Source organism: Oryctolagus cuniculus, chromosome 6 (assembly GCF_964237555.1).
Source record: "Oryctolagus cuniculus chromosome 6, mOryCun1.1, whole genome shotgun sequence".
Taxonomy (NCBI): Eukaryota; Metazoa; Chordata; class Mammalia; order Lagomorpha; family Leporidae; genus Oryctolagus; species Oryctolagus cuniculus.
The window spans coordinates 96,074,105-96,097,003 of NC_091437.1; the positions used below are offsets into that span (position 1 = coordinate 96,074,105).

Consider the following 22,899-nt stretch of genomic DNA (forward strand, 5'->3'; position numbering starts at 1 on the left):
GTTTTACTTTAAACTATAATCAAACCAGCCAAATGATTCTAACCTTGAGCTCCCATTAGATATCTCTCTGATAACTTCTGATCCCGCTCTCTGCTAATGCACACAGGACAGCAGCTGAGCACTTGGGCCCCTGCACCCACATGCTGGTTCCTGCCTTCAGATTGGCCCAGCTCCAGCAGGTACAGCCACTAGGAAGTCAGTAAATCAGTGGATGGAAGACCTCTCTGTCTCTCCCTCTCTCTGTAACTCTGCCTCTCAAATAAATAAATCTTTTTAAAAAACAAACAAACTTGACCACCGAAATCCTTTATAAACAAGTGGTTGTAGTCTTCAGGACTTCCTAAAGAGTGCTTCAAAACATCCTCTTGGGGCCAGCACTGTGGTGCAGTAGGTTAATGCCCTGGCCTGACGTGCCGGCATCCCATATGGGCGCCGGTTCTAGTCCTCCCTGCTCCTCTTCCGATCCAGCTCTCTGCTATGGCCTGGAAAAGCAGTAGAAGATGGCCCAAGTCCTTGGGCCCCTGCACCCACATAGGAAACCTGGAGGAAGCTCCTGGCTCCTGGCTTCGGATCGGCACAGTTCCGGTCATTGCTGCCAACTGGGGAGTGAACCATCAGATGGAAGAACTCTAACTCTCTCTCTCTCTCTCTCTGCCTCTCCTCTTTCTGTGTAACTCTGACTTTTGAATAAATAAATATTTAAAAGAAAAAAAATCCTCACTTTAAGGAGCAGGCATTTGGCACAGTGGTTAAAAGGCCGCGTGGGATGCCCAAGTTCCATACTGGAGTGCCTGGGTTCCAGTCTCAGCTCCACTTCCAAATCAAGCTTCCTGTTAATTCACACCCTTGGAGACAGCAGATTATGGCTTGGATCCCTGCAACCCATGTGGCAGAGCTGTAGTAAGTTCTTGGCTCCTGACTTGGGCCTGGCCCAGCCCCAGCTATTACAGGCATCTGAGGAATGAAGCAGCCTATATCCGTAGGTTTCTCTGCCTTTCAAATAAAATAAACATCCTCAATTTGAATTTACAATAACCTACTTTGAATTATAATCCCAAATAACTAACCAAGATTTATTACGTAACAACTACTTGTCAAATAGTCACCACTGAAGGCACTTCTAAGTAATGATAATAACAACAGTAGTAAACATTTAAGGATATCGGAGCTCAAAATCACACTCATTCAAATAAAGGCTTTGGATATAAACCAGGCAGTCCTATACCAAAGTGAATTGAAAAAGGGACAGGGAAAAAAATCTGCATTCAAGGAATTCCAAATGTTACTGGTACTTGATATTAACATCTTCCAACAGAACATTTCACAGTGTTTTTGGATTCTCTCTGAGAAAAGATTGTACAATCTTTCTGTCCTTTCCATCACCTCATAAGTGATTACAAAGAAAAACCTAATGACAAGATCTTGAAACATTTTACTTTCATTGTATCCTTAAAAGTAAAATGCCTTTTCCAGATAAGTCTGTAGCTAGTAGTGCATACAATGTCATTAGTTTCTTCCTACCATGCTTGGTTTTCTTATCTTTCTGCTACTGAGAAATTTCTCACTAACAGGGTATGCAGACGGAGAGACAGCCGGAGAGACAGCCGGGTCTGGCAATCTCCACACTGAGGTCCCTATCTCCCTGCACTTCTCAGGTTACAGGGATTCCTGATGGGAAGGAAGATCCCCAGGTTAGAGCCTACCCTAGGGGGCTGTCACTTGAAGAGTTTCTTTAAAAAAAAAAAAATGCACGTTTCTGGACCCACATGTTTCTAAATCTCAATGAGAAGCCGAAACTCTGATAAGCAAGATAAGTAAATTATGCGCTCTAAAATTGGTAAATCATGGACTAAAGACTTAAAAACCCACCATCCATGCTCCCAGAACATAAAAAGTAGCATCCTTTTTTTTCCCCCAAGGTTTACTTATTTTTGAAAGTCAGTGTTAGAGATGGGGGGGGGGGGGGGGGGTTCTATCCACCAGGCCACAGGCAAGAGCTAGAAGCTTCAAAAAGTAGCATCTTTTTAGCAAAAGGCTGTGTTATACATAAAATGGATAATCTACCACAGCAGCCCCATTATGGCACTCCAGAGGAAACTAGTTAACTGTTTCTCCCACGTGGCTTCCAGGTCTAACTCCGTGGAAATGTTCCTGGTCAAACCAACAGCCCAAAAATACATGCCATTATCATTCAATGAAGAGTTCTACACTTGCATATACACGAAAAGGAACGGAAAAGGAAACTCACAGAAAGGGATTATATTTTTTCCCATTAAAAAAGCTAACTCCAAAATTTAAAGAAAAGTTTAGGGGGGTTTATGTCTTTGAATCCTCCTTAATGATAAACAGAGAATCCATTACAAGATTCCTTTGAAACCATCTAATTAATTCTGCTTTCATTAATAATAAAATCCTCTATTTAATCCCCACCAAGTATTATCCCTACTCAACAAAAAAGGAAATTGGAACTCAAAAACACCCTTGCCCAAAGTAACAGTTCCATCCAGAGACGATATTTTATGGTGTGTATAAACATGTACATATCTATGTTTTAAATGTATATTTATTTGAAAGAGAGCATGTGCATTCTCACCACTCACCCCTCAAATGCTCACAATAAAGTCTGGCACTGGGCACTCAATCCAGGTCTGTCAAGGGGCGGGGGGGGGGGGGGGGGATAGAAACCCAATTACTTGAGCCATCACCACCGCTTCCCAGGATCCACATTAGCAGGAAGCTAGGACTCAAACCCAGGAACTCCAACATGGAATATGGATGATTAGGCCAAATGCCCAGCCCTGGAGGTAACATATATTTAACCGTTTGTCAACTTTCTCTTGATTCATGATTTCTTTTGGTTTAAAAAAAGTCTATAAACTTTAATCAGGAAGTTCTTCTAGATGTCTTACTAAAATCCCATTAGTTTAAGAACACTTTTATAGAACTGAAAAATATCTGCTTCTATCTCATAATGAATCACTTCATGTATCTCAAAAACAATAAATCCTCTTTCCTTTTTTTTTAAGGTTTTATTTTATTTATTCAAAAGGCAGAGTTAGAGAGACACCTTCCATCTGCTGGTTCACGCCCCAAATAACCACAACAGCTAAAGCTGAGCCAGGCCAAAGCCAGCAGCCAAGAGCTTATTCCAGGTCTCCCATGTGGGTGGCAGGGGCCTAAGGACTTGGGCCATCTTCTGCTACTTTCCCAGGTGCATTAGCAGGGAGCTGGATCAGAAATGGAGCAGCTGGGATTCAAATCAGCACCCATATGGGTGAGCTGCTGGTGGCAGCTTTACCAGCTATGCCACAGTGCCAGCTCCCTTCTTTCTTTCCCCTTTTAAAACAAAGGACAGTAACTCTTCACCTTCCTTACATTTAGCCTGTGGCAGTTGAGGGTTCCCATAGCTGACTGCACCGTCCCAGCAAACATGCCTCTTACAGTGTGACTTAAAAATCCTCCCAAAAGTAGGCCTGGGATCTATATACCCACACCACTGAATCTGGATCTGGGGGCGGCTTGTGTCCAAGGCAAGCGATCCTGAGTAGCTTCCAAGGTTAAGTCATCAAGGGAAACATGGCTTCCTTGGATCATCCATTATGTGGCCCTGCTGTGAGGAGGCCGGGGAGGGCCTAGCACCCTGGGCAAGTAAGCAGGTAAGAGAGGCAGGAGCTGAGGTGAACCATCCTTGCACAGGCCACAGGGGCACCAGTCTGGCCGGCCCATACAGCAGCCCGGGTTGGCCGACTGATGTGCCAGACAAGTAGGATCCAGTGTGTCCACAACATTCATGAGTGTAATTTCACCAGGCTTGGGGTTGCAAATTATGCAGCCATGAAACTGAATCCCTGTATGAAAGCAGGATGCAACCTCCTGTCTGCCTCCCTTAGCCCAAGGTATCCTTGCCTGTCCTTTATCAAAGTAAATTCACTGACTTAAGGGAGTGGTCCAGCTAGCCTTACAAGGCTCTAATCACCGGACTCAAGGAGTCATTTGCTTCTCCAGTAGAACTGCGATGGCCAGTGCTATCCTGAGTGGTTTGTGTAGGGGAGTTCCAGGTCCAGGCAGAATGTAGCTCTCACCCTGACCACCTGGAGCCCACCTGGCCACCATACATTCCCTTAAGAGCACAGCATCACTGACCAGTCAAAGGAAGGTCACGAGTACCACTGACCAACCAGGAACTTGGACACAAGCTGGTCACGTCCCTCTCAGCCGCAATTTCAATCTGCAAGAACCTTTACCCCTAACTCCTCAAGAAGCCCAGGAACTAAGCAATAGCTGCCCTGCTCCTTGCAATAAAAACCTACTTTTTTTAAAAATATTTATTTATTTATTTGAAAGTCAGAGTTACACAGAGAGGGGAGAGGCAGAGAGAGAGAGAGAAAGGTCTCCCATCTTAGGGTTCACTCCCCAATTGGCTGCAATGGCTAGAACTGTGCCGATCCGAAACCAGGAGCTTCTTCCAGGTCTCCCATTCCACTGCAGGAGCCCAAGGGCTTGGGCCATCTTCTACTGCTTTCCCAGGCCATAGCAGAGAGCTGGATTGGAAGAAGAGCAGCCAGGACCAGAACCGGCGCCCATATGGGACCCTGGCACTTCAGGCCAGGGCATTAACCTGCTGTGCCACAGCGCCGGCCCCATAAATAACTACTTTTTTTCACCACCCCGATGTCACCAATTGGCTTTCTGCACATTGGGCAAGTGGACCCAGTTTGGGGTTCTACAGCAACCTCCAACTAGTTTGGAGTGTTGTATGGCAACAGGCATAGTAAATAAAACTCACTGATCCAGAACACAAGCAAGAAATAAAAAGGAAACAAAGAAGAAAATGACACAAAGCATTACACCCTCCTGGGGCCAGTGCTGTGGCATTGCAGGTTAAGCATCAGCCTGCAGTGCTGGCATTCTATATGAGCACTGGTTGGAATCCCTGCTGCTCCACTTCCATTTAGCTCTCTGCTAATGGCCTGGGAAAGTGCTCAGGCCCCCTGCACCCATGCGAGACACTCAGAAGAAGCTCCTGGCTCCTGGCTTTGGATTGCCCCAGCTCCAGCTGTTGCGGGGCGAACCAATGGATGGAAGATATTTCTCTCTCTCCCCATCTGTAACTCTGCCTCTCAAATAAATAAATAAATCCTAAGAATCGCACAGTTCTTTCCTACATATCCCAAATTTTATATACTAAAGTCTTAGATTCTCACATAGCTCTTTTTTAAAGCGCTTGTAAATAAGAAACCAAAATGTGCCATGGGGTGTTTTCTATACTCTCCCTCTCTGCACAGCTCTCTTTAGAATACCTGTTCTCTGCTGTAATGAAATCCCATCTCAGAGGTCTCTGAAGCTCAAATCAAATGCTACAGCAGCTCTAAAGTCTTTCTGTACATCACAAAATGAACTGCTTGCTTGTATATAGTATCTGTATAGCCCCCTAATGTTCTATTTTAACATATAAGTTGGAAAGTAATTACTTGTCCCCGTTTCTTTCCTTACCCATACTGTGAGATCGTCAAGGATAGGGCCATTTCTTTGTTAATTTTTGTGCCTAGAATCTAAGAGGGATTTGTAAAATTTGTGCTGAATACACAAACAACCCTGATTATGTAATTTCTAAATCTATAGCAGGAAAAAAAATACAGAAAAGAGGGAAAAAAAATACTGTTGTTTAAAAAATATCCAGGGGGCCGCCACTGTGGGGCAGTGGGTTAACGCCCCGGCCTGAAGCGCCAGCATCCCATATGGGCTCTGGTTCGAGACCCAGCTGCTCCACTTCCAATCCAGCTCTCCGCTGTGGCCTGGGAAAGCAGTAGAAGATGGCCCAAGTCTTTGGGCCCCTGTGCCCGCATGGGAGACCCAGAGGAAGCTCCTGGCTCCTGGCTTTAGCTCTGGCCGTTGCAGTCAATTGGGGAGTGAACCATCGGATGGAAGACCTCTCTCCCTCTCTCCCTCTCTGCCTCTCCTTTCTCTGTGTAACTCTTTCAAATAAATAAATAAATCTTAAAAAATAGTTATTAAAAACAAATATCCAGGCACACTAAAAGTGTTAACACAGAGTGAACACAGTAAAAGGCAAGAGGTTCCTTACTGCAGGGTCTACCTTTACCAAAGAGACACAGATCATTTACTTAAAGGAGCTCATGGATCTCAGCATCTTTTAGCCATTTCTGGTTTGTTTGGTTTTTTTTTTTTTTTTTTTAAGATGTTATTTATTTATTTGAGAGGTAAAAGTTACAGACTATGAGAGGGAGAGACAGAAAGGTCTTCCATCTGCTGGTTCACTCTCCAACTGGCTGCAATGGCCAGAGCTGGACCAATCCAAAGCCAGGAGCCAGGAGCTTCTTCCAGGTCTCCCACACGGGTGCAGGGGCCTAAGGACTTGGGCCATCTTCCACTGCTTTCCCAGGCCATAGCAGAGAGCTGGATAAGAAGACCAGCAGCTGGGACAGAATCAGCACCCATATGGGATGCCAGCACTGCAGGAGGAAGCTTAGCCTACTACACCACACTGCTGGCCCTGTGCACAATTCAAGTCAGTGTAGAAAAGGCAGAAATACTATGCACTTCAGAAGTTTGTTTTTGTTTCTGTTTTTTGAGAGGCAGAGTGAAAGAGAGGGAGAGAGAGAGAGGAGAGAGACAGACAAAGACAAAGATATCTTGCATCTGTTGTTCACTCACTAAATGGCACAACAGCAGGGGCTGGGCCAAGCTGAAGCCAGGAGCCTGAAACTCCATCCAGGTCTCCTAAGCACTTGGGTCATCTTCCACTGCCATCCCACGTACATCAGCAGGGAGCTGGACTAGAAGTGGAGCAGCCAGGACTCTTATACCCCAGTGTCACAGGAGGTAGCTTAACTCCCTGGGCCACAACACAGAGAAATAGAAACTATCATGCTCAAAGTTACAGGGTATCAAGCAGTCGAGAAACTCAGTTACTATGTTGTCCAGAAATTGTGATTACAATGTTACTCCCAAGAAATTATTAAATAAAAGCTTTCCATTAGTCAAAGGGATGTAAAATGAATATCTCCACCTCAACTTTTCTCCTCCCTCTGCCTAAAACAGAGATCTATTACTTCCTTGGGGCAGGGGGGAGGGGGAATCTCAAGTTGTTGAGACAGCAGAGGTGCTCAGAGTCAGGTATTATTCTTTCTTTGTATCCCTCAACTGTTAGTAGAAAGTTTGCTGAGGCCCAGACCTAAGCAGATTTCAGAAGGGGCACCCCGTGAAAATATTCTGGGATGCCACTATCTCAAGCAACACATTCTCAGAGCCTGTGCTGCTGCAGCCCTGACCAAAGTCATTCCCACATGTAACCATTTCCTACCACTTCTGGAGAACCTAAAGTCTGAACATTTGATTTAAGATTCCTCAAAATTGTTCCTCTTCAAGACAACTGACCTTAAATAAAATCTAAATGTCTAAAACCAATGAAACAAACCAGGGGATTCTTCACATTAAAAGAGAAAGGCAATGAGTTAACTTGATTAAATTCTGGTCTGAAAACTAAAGCTACAATGGGCATTCTGGGAACAACTGAGAAAACCAAAACAGAAATTTGATAATGGTTTTCTTGGGCTTAGTAACGGTACTATGGATATTATATAAGATAATGCCTTCATTTTGTACTGTCCTTTATGGATAATGGGTCATATCTGTAATATGCTTTGAAATGATTCATCCAATACACACACTTACACAGGTATGATGGAGACATTGGGAAGAGAAAGAAAGAAAAAACAGATTCAGCAAAATGGATACAAGATTCATTGTATTCTTTCAATTTTTCTGTGGGTTTGAAACTTTTCATTAAAGTTTGGTACAAAAGGAGAATCCTGAGGTCTCCCTGAACCTCAATACTTTTCTATCAGGTAATCTGTCAGGAAATGAAAATATGAATGTACTAGAACAGAGACTTAGGCATTTCCTTTTTAAAAAAGATTGTATTTGTTTGTTTACTTGACAGGCAGAAGGAAAGAGATCTTCCAACTACTGGTTTTCTCCCCAGATGGCAGCAACAACCAGGGCTAGGCCAGGCCAAAGCCAGGAGCTAGGAACTCCACCCAGTCTCCCAAGTGGGTGCAGAGACCCAAGCATTTGGACCTCCTCTGCTTCACCAGGTGAACTAGCAGGGAGCTGATCAGAAGCCAGGCAGCCAGGGCCCAAACCTCGAGTTCAGATGCGGGATGCCAGCATCACAAGTGGCAGCTTAACCTGCTGTGCCACAGGGCACCTTCTCAGCCACTAATTCTACGACACTGAAAGCATCGCAGGAGTTAACAAGAGAGGCACGTGACACTGCCCATCACAGGATTCCACACCACTGTTCTTTTTTTTAAGACTGATTTATTTATTTTGAAAGTCAGAGTTATGGAGAGAGGAGACAAAGAGAGAAAGAGGTGAGAGACCCTCTACCCTCTGGTTCACCCTCCGTATGACCACAACAGCCAGGGCTGGGCCAGGCCAAAACCAGGAGCTTCATCCAGTTCTCCCATGTAGGTGGCAGGGGCCCTTATATTTGGGTCATCCTCTGCTGCTTTCCCAGGTGCATCAGCAGGGAGCTGGATTGGAAGTGGAGCAGTCAGGATACAAACTGGTACCCATATGGGATGCAGGCATGCAGGCACCTCAGGTGGCAACTTCATCCACTACGCCACAGCACCAGCCCCTCCATCCTGCTTTTCTACCAGCCTTCTGCTATGTAGCATTAATTAGGTGGTGATACAATGTGAATAGGTGACAGACAGACACACGGCCTTCTGATATTTATTCTGTAAATAAAATGACCCCATAAAATAAGGAATTATTAGTAAAACTAGAAATTTGAAGAGAATGCTGAGAATATCTTTACACTAAAAATATTTCTCCGCCTTCCCCCCAATATGTATTAACAGCTGAACTCTAAAGGCTTTGCTCTCTAAATAGCTGTAAAATTTCATTATTTATCTACAAAGACATCAGCCCTTCAAGTGATGCTTTCATTCTCTTTTTTATCACTTCTTCAGTGGAAGTATTTAAGTGCCAACCTTGGAATACTTTCTTTGTGCTTGGCTTTGTTTTATCAGCTTTTCAGAACTACTGAATTTCCCCAAGGTTTTCTTTATCTTTTTCTTCTCACTCCACTATGAACTGAGATTATTAATCCCTCTTCTTACTGTGGTGTCAAAATATTCTGCAGGGAAAAATTCAATAAGTCCAGGTGTGAAAAGTGTTTGATTTTTCTGAAGTGACAAAGCCAAAAATGTAACTCTTTATTGTTTCTGATTGGAAGGTAAATGGGCTTCCTTCCTTCCAGCAGAATATTTTACACAAAATCCGTAATTGACATAGTCAGCAACTTAACTAAAAATCTTTGAACATTTTTGGACTCCCTCTTTTTGTTTTGAATGAGTACCTCAGTATTAACTGAGAATAGTAAAATATACTCCCGAAATAACTGGGTTTTACCTCAAACGATTGCTTTCTAAATTTTCAAATAACTCATTCATTTTTCTCAAGGTAAATCAAAGAGCATGAACTTGTGCAGCCAAAGCATTCACTGAAGGCCAAGAACACACTACCGATACAAAGGGTTTCATGAAGAGCAGAAACAGGGAGGTGTGGCACTGATCAGACCCATCCAGTAAGTGACTGGACATATTATTCTACAATGAGTGGAGAACATTTTCTGAAAAGGAGTATTTGGGAAAAATTAGCCTAATAATGACTCACAGCAGAGAATGGGTACTTGTTAAATGTCAGTCCAAAATACTCCGAAAATTAAAGCCTTGACGCTGTTGTATGTCCTATTTGGGGATGGGTGGGAATGAATATATGCTCTACCTGTGTATAGCATCTCCTCTGATGTTAGCCAGCCAATAAGCAGGCTGTATTCTTTATCACCCATCTTCCATCTTCAACTCCAAGAAAAAAATGAAGTCAAGGAAGAAGGATAAAAGGAAGCAGAGGAGAAAGATCTACAAAGATTTATAACCCCAAAAGCAGTTGTGCCATTATTTATCATCCCACCTTACTTCCAAGAACTGAGTAGCTGGTTGCTAGAGCTTACTATTTAAAAATAAAAATGGATTTTATTTATTTGAAAGACAGAGTTACGGGGGGGGGGGGGATTTTCCATCAGCTAGTTCACTCCCCCAAATGGCCACAATGGCTGGGGCTCGGCCAGGCCAAAGCCAGAAGCCAGGAACTTCATCCTGGTCTCCCGTCCAGGTGCAGGGGCCCAAATACCTGAGCCATCTTCTGTTGCTTTCCCAAGCACATTAACAGGGAGCTGGATTGGAAGTGGAGCAGTCCAGACTTGAACTGGCCTTGATATGGGATGCCAGCCCTGTAGGTGGCAGTTTAAACCCATTGCACCACAACACTGGCCCCTAGAGCTTAGTCTTACTGTGCAGTGCTTCCTACACTACATCCACATAGGCACAGACAAAGATGGCAGGTAAAGGACAGCCAAATCACCCCAAGGACCAGTAGGCTCCCGCATTGCCTACAAGTAGAAATGCTATCATGTTAAATATGTAGAAATTCATATACTGCCAACATTCAGAATTTTAGTAAGGAATTTATGTATTCTTTATTTAGGAAACTAAAAATAAATATGAAATAATTCCTCACCCTCTCTCAAAAATAACTACTCAAAGGTGATTACCTATTAAGCATAACATTTATGAATAAGTCCATTTTTAAAAACACAGACTACCACATTGAGAATGTATGAAATTTTGCTACCACATAACTAGCTGAATTCTCCATTTGGTTTGACTTTAGAGTTGACCAAGAAATGGCTCAAGTAAAGATACAGGATCTTCTAAGATATGCAATTCAATTTTTTAATGTACAGGCTGACAAAAACTGTTTTTCATGTCTAAGCATATTAACAGTAAACTTAGAAATTTTAAGATTAATTAACATGAAAGGATCTTACACATGCTACTGTTAACATCAAATACAAGGGAAGACACGTGTGAACCTGAAGCGGAATCTGCAAACACAAATGATCTGCAAGAAAGGATAACCGTCCTGTCTGTGAGTCCTTCAATGGGTGTAGAAGTGTTAGCAACAACAGGAGTTTCCAGAACCCACGCACACTGGCCAAAGGAAGGTCTAGGGGCACACTTCACATGGACACACGAAATAAACCACGGCAAACATCACCTATGCTATCTTCATCTACGCTGGCAGGTCTCCATCCTGCAGCTGCTGCATCAAGAGCAGCACAGGCAGGCCTCGCCCATGCACAGGTGAAAGACTTCCTGAACGCTCTCCTTGCTCCCTGCAAACAGTTGAGCAGACAGAGGAATTCCACAAATAGCAGAACGAAAGTCAGATGACTGAATATATTATCAGCCCTCTGCTGGAGCTACAATATCTCAACCAAGTCCTCCATGCTCTGTGGCTTGCCAAACACTCACAAAACACGCCTCAGACGATCGGTACCTAACAGTTGAATCCAATAGAATGAAACGTATCTTAAGGAAAGAAGCAGCCCGCTAACAGGGTCTGCTTTTCACCCATTCTACACCTATGTCCTACTGTGCTCACTCAATCCATTTTCCACCTATTCCCCCAATCAAGTTTTCTTGAGCTTCATTTTCTGAGCTTTTTGTTGTGAGAACAATAGGCAACCTAAGCGTTTTCACAAAATCCACTCCTACCCCCTTTCCTTTTTGCTGGTGGAGAATCACTGATCTAGTTATCTCAACAAAAGCACTGCGGCAGAGCCTAACAGCCAACAAGAACGCAGGTTAAGGGGGCAGGGCTTAGCGGACAAAGGCTGTCTGGGTTCAAATTCCTCTTCAATAGCCAGGCTGTGTGACCTCTGACAAGCTAGTTGACACTCTGTGCTTCTAGTTCCTGAGCTGAATAAAAAACAGAGCAAGTGATGTCACTAAGAACGTATACCTCACAGCAATATTTGTATGGTGAGAAACCAATGAGAGGATCCTGCTAGGCTTTTTTAGTAAACACTCAATAAATGTTAACCATTTTACTCATCCATTACAGTTCTCATTCCTTCAATATTAAAACACAAGAAACAATCCTGGCTGGCGCTGCAGCTCAACAGGCTAATCCTACACCTGTGGCACCGGCACACTGGGTTCTAGTCCCGGTCGGGGCGCCGGATTCTGTCCTGGTTGCCCCTCTTCCAGGCCAGCTCTCTGCTATGGCCCGGGAGTGCAGTGGAGGATGGCCCAAGTCCTTGGGCCCTGCACCCCATGGGAGACCAGGAGAAGCACCTGGCTCCTGCCTTCGGATCGGCACGGTGCGCTGGCCGCGGCGGCCATTGGAGGGTGAACCAACGGCAAAGGAAGACCTTTCTCTCTGTCTCTCTCTCTCTCTCACTGTCCACTCTGCCTGTCAAAAAAAAAAAAATCCTGCTATTTTAAAAATTATTAAAAACTAACCTAATGACTAAAAAAGGCAAGAGACTATTTGTAGGTCTTAAAAGAAATGCTCTCTGACCAGGCTGAGGCGAGTGTCTGGGTGATACCTGCAGACTTAATTTGCAGTCTGCACCTCTCCAATCTATTCATCCTCTTTATGGACTACACAAGCAGGTGGAGAGCCTTATAAAGTCCTAAAAACACTTGCTGTATCAGTCTCCTAACAGGAAGACATTCTCACAGACTGCGTTCCCTCTGATGTTTATGGTTTTCCCTACTCCCTGGTCAAAGTTAATTTTCCCCCCAAAGTTTGGTCAAAAGGCACAATGACTCAATTCCCTTTGAACTACTTAGTCTCCCTCTTGAAAAGGGGGGTAACTCCCACAAAGACAGTTCATGGAAAGCAGAATTAAAGTTTATTTTGATGTAAAAAAATTGTTTAAATCTCTGCAGTTTCTTCATAATACACATTTTTCATGAACTTTTTGTGGACACCTCCTATTTACAGAGTTGTGGTGAGAATGCTCAGGGCTAACATATCATTATTGGGAGAGCATACATGAACAAGAATGAGATACATCTAGAAAAGCTAACAGCCAAAAGAATATACCTGTGCAAGGATGCACACAGCTTTCCGTGCCTCAGAAACCTGGAGCAGTGAGGCCCTAACTAAAGTAGTAATAGTGTACAGGCAGGGGCTGGTGTTTTGGTGTAACAGGCAATGCCAGCAATCCACCAAGTGAGTGCCAGTTTGAGTCCCGGCTGCTCCACTTCCAATCCAGCTCTCTGCCAGTGTGCCTGGGAAGGCAGTGGAGTATGTCCCAAGTGTGTGGGCCCCTGAACCCACATGGGAGACTGGGAAGAAGTTCCTGGTCCCTGCTTTGGACCAGCCCACCTCTGACTGTTGTGACCATTTGGGGAGTGAACCAGCAGGTGGAAGGATCTTTCTCTAACCATGCCTTTCAAATAAATAAATAAATCTTAAAAAAAAAAAGAAAGAAAGAAATGTGCAAGCAATCCACAGAAATGGGAGACTGCTGACATGTTGCCCAACCATACCATACACACGCAGGACACAACACCATTTCAGAGGGCATAAAACAGAGCTCACTACAAATGTTCAAACCTTCATTAAAGGAAAGCTACTTAATCATAAACTAATCAGTCAAGGGGACATTGTAATGAATTATTTATAATTATAAATATTATAATCCTATTTTCAGGAAAAAGACATCCCAAACCCAAATCAAAGGAGAATTTGATCATATTACATAATTAAAATCACACACTAAAAGAAAACAGATATTAGTACCAAAGAAAATTAAAATGAAGAAAAATATCTACTTTCACTCCTCGCTTACCAAAAATAAATAAGTAAATAGATAAAACACCCACTCTAAGTGCCCTCTTGACTCACTGTATTTGTAATGGGTGGCTCATACTACTGAAATACAATGTCAGGGCAGGCATTTGGCCAAGCAGTTAAGATTCAACTTGGAATATCCCGTCCCACATCAGGGGACCTGTATCAGAGTCCTGGCTCTGCTCCTCACTAAAGTTTCAGCTAATGTGTCCTCTGAGAGGCAGCAAGTGTTGACTCAAGTATTGGGGTCCCTGCCACTCACTGGGAAACCTGGAATGAGTTCCTGGCTTTTATCTTCAGCCTGGCCCAGCCCTGGCCATTGAGGGCACTGGGGAGCCAACCAGCAGATGAACTTGTCATGCTTACTCTCTTGCACTCTTTCTCTTCCCTCCATGTGAGTGTGTGTGTGTCTGCCTTTCAAATAAATAAAAATTTTAAATAATTTTTTTAAATGTCAATGCCAGGACATCATCAAGTGACTAAGTGAACAAATGAATGAAACAATAATTTAATGAGGCAAGAATGCAAAGGGCAGATCTAAAAAACCCTAAATAAGATTCAAGTTGGCCATGGGGGAACACCAACAGTTTGGAATTGGCTGCCTTAAGTCACAAGTTCTGCCAGCATTAACAGGTTAACATCAATTCTCCATAAGAGATGTGTCAATTGATGCCTAGTGGAAAGGAAAAAAATTTTAGAACCTCTAACCTAGTTGTCAGTAACTTCTACCTAGAAACACCTCCTCCATCTTTATACTTAAAATATGATTCTATATCCAAAAACTTCAAAGGTAGCTAAGTAAAACACTACCATAGGTTCTCAGCACATTTACTTGTCATTCTTCTCTCCAACCAGGGAATCAACTAAAAATTACCCTCCTAGAATCATCACTTCCACAACTGTATTACATCATCACAGCCACTGGAACCAAAAATGTGGTCACTGATAACCATTTCACAGGGTAAACACAAAATCTTTGCTCCAAAAGCCAAAAGTATTACGAACTCCCTGCAGACCACCTAGTCTTTTTATTTCAGTAACTTTCACAGCAGAAATGTATCTGTAAGAACTCTACTCCTTCTCATTATCAGCTTTACAATGGCTAGGAAAACTATACAAGCTTCTAAATACCCACAGAAGTCAGTCCCACCTCTACCTAGAAATTAGCACTTAGAAATCCATAAAGTATGTATCCTCATTCTGAATGAACTAAGGTCTGTGACACCCAAATTCAAGTGGTATTTATAGGTTTTCCAGATAGTACATTAATAGGCTTTAGAGTAGTATGACATAATATTCTTTCTACAGTGTGCCATTTATAAACCCTTCTAGAAGCCTTTTAAAACAAAAACAGCACTACAAATATTTTTTTTTGTTTGTTTGTTTAGAAAAGACAAAGAGGTAAAATTAGCTTCCATTAAGAAAAGATATAAAAACCTGAGGGTTTGTTGTCTTCCTTTAAACAGCTTTCACTATTGGTGCGTAAATATAGCCTTAATATTTCACTATGGGAAAAGATCCTAATTTGATGATTTTGTGATTCACTGTAATAAAAGACCAACACCTTAAACCAGTGACTTATTTTTTACCTCCTATTCTCCATTTGAAAATCTGTAAAGCCTGTAATAACACATATTACCCAGAAAAACTATAAACACAAAATATGAAAGAGCTAGTAATTTCTTAAACAGTTTTTTCCCTAACAGCACCTAAGCATTAATTAGGCTTTTTAAATATAATTTCAGTCATGACACAATAATGGTAAAAATATCAAATAGGTACATACTGTGTATTTCAGAAAATCAGTCTTTCAGAAAAACTGTTAAACAGCATGTCCTTTTTTTCTTTCCTTTCTTACTACCCAACATATTGAGGACTGCTGAAAAAGGATTGCTTTAAAACCCAATACAACACAAACAATTTTTTCTAAGAAACCTAAGCTGCCAACTTATGGGTCACATTTCAACCTGATGTGATTTGAAACAGCTAAGGTACTGAATCCATAAATACAGAGCATATGACAGAAGCCCTGCTCACAGATCCTGGGTTCTGCTGGGGCTGGGAGATCTTTAGGATGAAATAAATATAGATAAGGCCAACCAAGGGGCACTGCCTCTCTTGCTGCTCTCATTCCTCAGCCAAGTTCCCCACTGACCCTTAAATTTTCTATTTCTAGGAAAATGCTCTAACACAGAGCAAAAGTCACCTAATTATATTTAACCAATGAAGGGTTAAAATCTAAAACACATCAACTACCCCAAACACATTCAATTCCTAATTGGTGAGCTCTTTTTTACCCTCTGCTTCAATCCTGACGTTCTAAGAGTCAAAGAACTCCTCTTGGTAAGACTGAAATTCCCAGGAGGAAGGCTCAGATCCAGTCTGAGAGCACACAATGGAATCACAGCTGACGGTGCACATCTTTTTCTAGATGTCTCCATATGCTTGAGAGGTCCCCCCCACCCCCAGCCAGACATCAGGGGACCTGCTACTCTCTGCCACCAAGAATCTGAGAACACTTTCAAGGACTGTTGCAGAGAACAAAGTAAACTAATGTGTTGCTCTTGAGAACACAAAACAGAGAGAAGACTGCAAGTCAGAGTGGCCACCAGAAACTAAATTAACTAATCATGTGGGAGTTTTGAGGGTTGTCAAATTTTGCATTTTGTTTAATTTATCATACGCTCTGCTTCTGTCTAAATAACTGCTTTATTTTTTGTTTTCACTGTTTCATCACCGAAATAACACCTCAAGGGCTATAGCAAAATGCAATTAACATATGTCTCCATGAATACTCAAAATTATACTGGATTGAGAATTCACAAGGTACACTTGAAAATGATGAGACAGGACACTTGTATGGTTTGACAGATACCGTACCCTAAAACTGCAGCCCCTCTTAATTCTCAGTGACCCAATATTAACAAAAGCCTAAGAAACCAGTACAGATAAACATCATATACATAAAATACCTCAAACTCTAAATTCATAGACTACTTATCACATAAATGAATGAATTCATTCTTAATCTAATACGACTCGATCTTGGATCTCCTAAAGATTCTACAAATTCCAGTTGGGAAAAGGAGTGTTGCTCCTGTCAGTGAGCACTAACCTCACCAACAAAGAGAAACACACGCGCGCACACGCACTGTAGCAGCTGCTGTCTTTCTGATGGACTGCTTGCCATCCCCGCTGAGCAACCTGTGATCTACTTAAAGAACCGAAGGTCTACCCTTTCTGTCCCTAAAAACACTGCCCTGAACCTAACACAGCTGAACAGCCAACGCCGCCTCCTAAGCTTGTATACATCAGAAAAGTGGCCCCACGCCGTACAATTCAGCAATGTTTAAGAGCAAAACTAAAATTGTGTTTGAGAATCTTTTGTGTGGGAGTAAGCTGGCAAACTACGCTTTACTCGGACTTTTTTTTCTCTGCAAATACTCTTTGACTAGCTTGGCTGCTTACATACCCACGCTTCATCTCTCAGTGATGCTGTGCTTCCTAACTTCATTTTGTTTACCCAAGAAAGAGCAGAAAGAAAAAAAACGCATACCATAAGCCACACACAAAAACAACAACAACAACAACAACAAAAACAAGCAAACAAAACTCTGTCAGACCCAAATGCCGAACTCTCAGGCGCGCCTTGGGAACCTGGCGGTCTGCTCTAACAAGGAACCAGTGAAGCCATTACAACAATGATGCCACACACACTCCCCATCATCCGCGGGGCGCAGGCTACCCCGCGCCGGCATGGGTATGCTTCAAACCTCGCTGCCGCCGCGCCGGCGTGGCTGCGAGAACCCCCGGCAGGTAGACCGGCAACTTCTGGGATGCCTCGCACGTCAGCCAGGCGCTACGGTCTAGAACAGGATCCCTACAACATATGCCATCTTAGAAACGGGCCACATCCCGAACTGGCTACAGACTTCGAGTCCGACGCAACGTGTCTTGCGGTACCAGAGAAAACACAGCATCTCGTGTACCTCTGCACGTCTCCCCAGGGCAGACAAGTGACACTACCCCCACGGCTACAGGAGCGGGTGACTAGGGATGGACAGGAGTGGATAGCTCTTTGGCGTCTCCATGACTCCCCCGCCCCGCGCGCAACTCTGCTCTAACTGGTCGGGGAGAAGCCCCGCCCCCTTCCTCCCTCCGGTCCCCATGATTGGTTTATCCGCACCCGGCAGGTCAGCTCCCCGCCACCGATTGGCTCGGTGCCCCATCAGTCAGACGCAGCGAGATTCGGGTCGGTGGGAGGGGAAGGCGTTGGAGGAGGTGGAGTGGGAGTGGAATTAGAGGACGAGGTGGCGGAGGAGGGTGCTCAGGCTCCCTCTCTGGTTGGGGAAAGTTTCCCCTACCGGGGACGGACCCAGAAGACGTTAGGCCCGGTCCGGCTGTGGGCCGGTGGAAGGGGGCTCCGGTCCCCGATTCCCGCCCCTCGGTCCCGCAGGCCCCGGAAACCACCAGGGGGAGGGGGAAAAGGGAGGGACCAGCTAAGCAGGGACCGACCCACCCCCCGATCTCGGAAGAGGCGCCTCCGGGACTCCCCGGAGGGGCGGGGGGCGGGGAGCTGCAGCCCGCAGCGACGACCCCGGCCCCCTCCCCCAGCAACACCCTGGGGGCCCGAACGCCGACTGTCCCCAGGTCTGAGGCGTCACCGTCGCGAGCCGGCCGGGAGGGCCCCTCCCGTTTCTCGCCTGGGGGCCCCCGGAGGGCCTGTCCCTTCAGGGGCGGGGAGAAGGGGAGAGAAAAAGGGGGCGCTGGCGAGTCAACCCGGAACCTCCCGGCCCGCCTCCCGCCCCCGGCCCCAGCGCGCCTCCAGCACTCGTGCCCTAACCCAGAAAGTTAAGTCAGGGGCGAGCCCAGCCCGGCGCCGCCGCGGCCCGGCCCCCGGCTCCCCGCCCCCACCGCGGCCCGGCCTGCTCAGCCCGAGCGCGCCGCCCGCCCCGCCCGCCGCAGCTCCTTCCCGTCCGCCCGCGGCGCGCGGCGCCCCTCGCCCCCCGCCCCCGGCGCTGACACGGGCCCGGCCCGCCCGCGGGGCCGAGGCTCCCCTCCTCCTCCTCCTCCTCCTCCAGCTCCCCGCGCCGCAGCCGGCCGGCCGCCCCTGACACCCCGCTTCACCTTCACACACACACACCCCCAGCACTTCCCGGGGGCTGCCTCCCCCTTCGCCCGGCTCCCACCCTCCGCTGCAGCCGCTCCGCGTTTCCATTAAAGAATGCACCTTTCGCGATTTCACCTTCCCGGCTCAGCCGCGCTCCGCCCGACGAGGAGGGGGGGCTGGAGCCTCGATCCTCCGCGACCCCGCGCCGGGCCGGGCGGCAGACCGCTCGCTCCTCGGGGCGGGGGCCGCGCCCGCACCCCCGGCCTCCCCGCCGCGCCTCGGCGCTCACCTCCAGCCCGCGCCGCGGGGCTGCAGTCTCCGCCCGCCTCGCGCTCCGGGACTCGTCTCCCGAGCTCTGGCAAGGCGCTGGAGCGCCTCCTTTCTCTCCCGGGGACTCCGCGTCTCCCCGCCGCTTCCCGCCCTCCCCACCCCCCTCCCTCCCCAAGCCCCAACTCCCCAGCTCCGCGGCGCCTCGGGGATGCAACTCCCGTGCTCCGCGCACTCCGGCGGCGGTGCCCGCACACAAAAACAGCCCTCTCGGAGGCGCACGGCTCCGCCGGGCTCGGCGCAGGAAGGGCAGTCGCGGCCGGGGGTGGGGACGCGGCGCCCCCCGCCCGCCGCCCGCCTCCCGCCCGCCCTCGCGGCCCCCGGGGAAGGCGCGGTTACCGGCTCGGGTCGGTCACGCCGTCAGGTGCCTGCTGCCGTCGGCGCTGACCTTCGCCGCCGAAGCCGTAGCGGAGGCTGCGGCCGCCATGTTCCCGTGTTAATAACTGCTGCCTGGTTGTTTATTTCAATGGAGATCCTCCCCCAAACCCTCCTCCTCCTCCTCCTCCTCCTCCTCCTCCTCCTCGTCGGCGTCTCTGCACTTGCGGAGAGAGACACAGACCGCGCGAGCTCGCGAGCAGGGGAGGGGGCTCGGGAGCCAGGCCGGCCCTCCCTCCGCCTCCCCGGCTGTGGCCGCCGCCAACTCCTGTCACTGGGGAGAGGACGGGGCGGAAACTTGCCTCCCGCGCCGCCGGGCAGGGGGCAGAGGTGGACAGAGGGTTCTCCGGGGTGCAGACCCTGGCCGCGGAGTCTGCAGCATCTCCGTCGGCAGAGCCCCCCCCCCCCCTCCGAGAAGGCGGCCTGGGGGAGAGGTGATGAGTGAGGGGGCAGGGGACAAAATGGGTGACTGGCGGAGGGAGGGTGACCTATGCGTGACTGGAAGTGAAGGGAGAGCAAACAGAGGACTCCATGGGAGGGCAAAGGGCAGTGCCAAAAAAGAAAGCTAGTGGGACAGGCCGGGACCGCAGAATGGAGTGGCACCTTGGGGGGGCCGCAGACGGCGAGGGCGGCTGAGGGTTCCAGGTTCCCGCAGAGAGGAGCCCCGCGCCCGCGCTGCGGCTGCCGGCACCCCTCGGGGGGCTCCCCTGCTCCGCGCAGTCCCGCTCGCTGCCGTCGCGGATAGGCTGCGGGCGCGTCTCAGGGAGGGGTGGGGGCGCGGCTGCGCCAGGCGAGCTTAAAGGGGTGCGACCCCGCAGTTGCGTGATCAAGCAAAAGCTGCACGCGGGGTTTTGAGGACCTAAGCTGGCTGGGCCTTCTCTGCACGCCATGAAATCGCAAAAGTTATCGAAAAGACTGTAGACATCAGTGAGGCGTTGCGAGGGAGCGAGGAGGGAGGGGAAGAGACCCAAGAAATCGACACCCCCGGAAAGGCGAAAATTCCCATTTGAGTGTTGCTTAGACGGATCAGTTTTATGCTTCGGAAAAGCAAGTTTTGTGGGTTTTTTTTTTCCCAACTTCTTGGATATGAGTAGTTGGGGGGAAAAATGAGCAACGTTTGTGTTACAGTAGTTACCAAAGTATCAGAGGAACACGTTTTCTTATTTTTAGTCTCATAATAAGAAAGGTTGCCTTCCTGGAGAACAGTAATGTGTATTGAATACTTTGTGTCTGTGGTAAGTGATTTATATACACTGTAAGTTTTAGTCTTCAACTTTACAAAGTAATTATTTTTATAATTCACACACACAAATTGAAGCTTAAAGAATTTGCCTAGGGTCACACAGCCAGAAGTTGGACAGGATTTTCACCCAGTTCTGATGAGCTCCAAGCACCCCCGCCTTTCACCGCATCTTTAACCTCAAATTTGTGAGAAGACCACCAATTTCATTTGGAGAAGGGGATGGGGGAGTGCGTGTGTGGGTTTGACTTCGGAGAGAAAATGCTTGGAAGGTTTTAATGTTAGCACTGGGACTTACAGTAAGAAGTGTGTGTGTAATGAAGTGCTTCCACTTTTTATTTTGTACACTTACCTAGTGTTTGAAATGTGCGCATTTACCGTATGGTAACATAGTCATTTAAAAAAAAAAAAGATTTTCAAGTTTAGCTCTCATGATAGCCGTCTTCTTCCACTAATACCAATCTAGAGTGCTCCTACAATAAAGCAGTACTCACCTGGGGGCTGTGGCACTGTTGGACTGCTTTTTCCTTTCCTGTCCTCACCCCCAGCTGGGAGTTATCAGGAGTTGTGATAAAGTTCCTCCTTGCTGTGGAGCCCTCCCTTTTTTGGCAGAAGTCCAGAGTCCATCAGTCCTCTGCAAGAGGAGATTTCACACTTTCCAAAATCTACCGTGATGTCTGTGCAAACAAATGACTCCCCATTGCATTTCCATGTCACTCAATAAAACTTCTTACAACTTGCTCAAGATACAGGACGGTTTCTACAAAATAGCAAACAGAAAAGCTGACAGCATAGCATGAGGAGTTCCATGTCCAGCTGCTACTCAGTTGCAACCTCTGCTTCCTACTGCCTTCCCTGGGCTCCCTTCAAACTTTATGCCATTGTTACAACAATATTCTGTCTTGTACCTAACTTGTTTATCTATTTTTCTTTCTCTTTGACTAGATCATAAGCTCCTCAGGGCCCAAGACCTTGTTTTGCTCTTGTTTGTATATACTAAAGAACCTAACAAGGAATTGCATAATGTTTGTTGTTTAACTGAAACTGTAAGATATAAATAATACAGTGATCCTCCCTTATCTGCAGGGGTTTTTTGGTTTGTTGTTGTTTTTTCCTTAAGTTTATTTGAATGGCAGAGTGACAGAAAAGGAGAGATAGAAATAGATCCTTCATGCCCATTCCCCAAATGGCCTCAACAGCCAGTTCTGGGCCAAGCTGAAGCCAGGAGCCAGGAACTCCATCCGGGTCTCCTAAAAAGGTGGCAGGGATCCAATTACTTAAGCCATCTCCCACCGCTTTCCCAGGCACATTGGCAGGGAGCTGGATTAGAAGCAGAGTATCCAGAACTTGAACTGAACTGATATGAGATGCCAACATCACAGGCAGAGGCTTAACCTGCTGTACCACAATGCCAGTCCCAGGGGGTGGCTTCTAAGATCCCCAGAGGATGCCTGAACCTACAGATAGTACCAAACCCTATATATACTGGGTTTTTTGTACATATATACCTATGATAAAGTTTAACTTATAATTAATCACAGTAAGAGATGAATAACAATAACTAGCAATAAAGCAGAACAATAATATACTGCAACAGTAGTTATGTAAATGTGCTCTGTCTTTGTCAAAATATTTTACTACACTTTCACCTTTTTGCTTATAAGAAACACCTTATGGCTTCTCTTTGGCATGTCTGAATTGCCAGTATCATTACCCTTGCATTTTGGGGGCTGTTAATAAGTAAAGTAAGAGTTACTTGAGGGGGCCGGCGCCGCGGCTCACTAGGCTAATCCTCCGTCTAGTGGCGCCGGCACACCGGGTTCTAGTCCCCGTCGGGGCTCCGGATTCTGTCCCGGTTGCCCCTCTTCCAGGCCAGCCCTCTGCTGTGGCCAGGGAGTGCAGTGGAGGATGGCCCAGGTGCTTGGGCCCTGCACCCCATGGGAGACCAGGAAAAGCACCTGGCTCCTGGCTCCTGCCATCGGATCAGCGCGGTGCGCTGGCCGCAGCGCGCCGGCCGCGGCGGCCATTGGAGGGTGAACCAACGGCAAAAAGGAAGACCTTTCTCTCTGTCTCTCTCTCTCACTGTCCACTCTGCCTGTCAAAA

At 46.7% G+C, this 22,899-nt stretch overlaps 1 protein-coding gene across 16 annotated transcripts in view; it reads right to left on the reverse strand.

Moving 5' to 3' along the window:
* NCOA2 (nuclear receptor coactivator 2) overlaps positions 1 to 20,292 on the reverse strand; it is a 299,416-nt gene extending 279,124 nt beyond the window's left edge. For 6 of the 16 annotated variants that reach the window (XM_051844538.2, XM_070075154.1, XM_070075151.1 and 3 more), the window contains exon 1: positions 19,143 to 19,280. The gene's annotated coding sequence lies outside the window, so the exon portion shown is untranslated. Of the gene's footprint in view, positions 1 to 17,732; positions 17,757 to 18,973; positions 19,056 to 19,142; positions 19,281 to 19,519; positions 19,965 to 20,158 lie in introns of those variants that run through there. The other 10 variants (XM_070075148.1, XM_070075149.1, XM_070075153.1 and 7 more) reach the window with 7 other exon arrangements.
* Between the last annotated feature and the right edge of the window lie 2,607 nt (positions 20,293 to 22,899).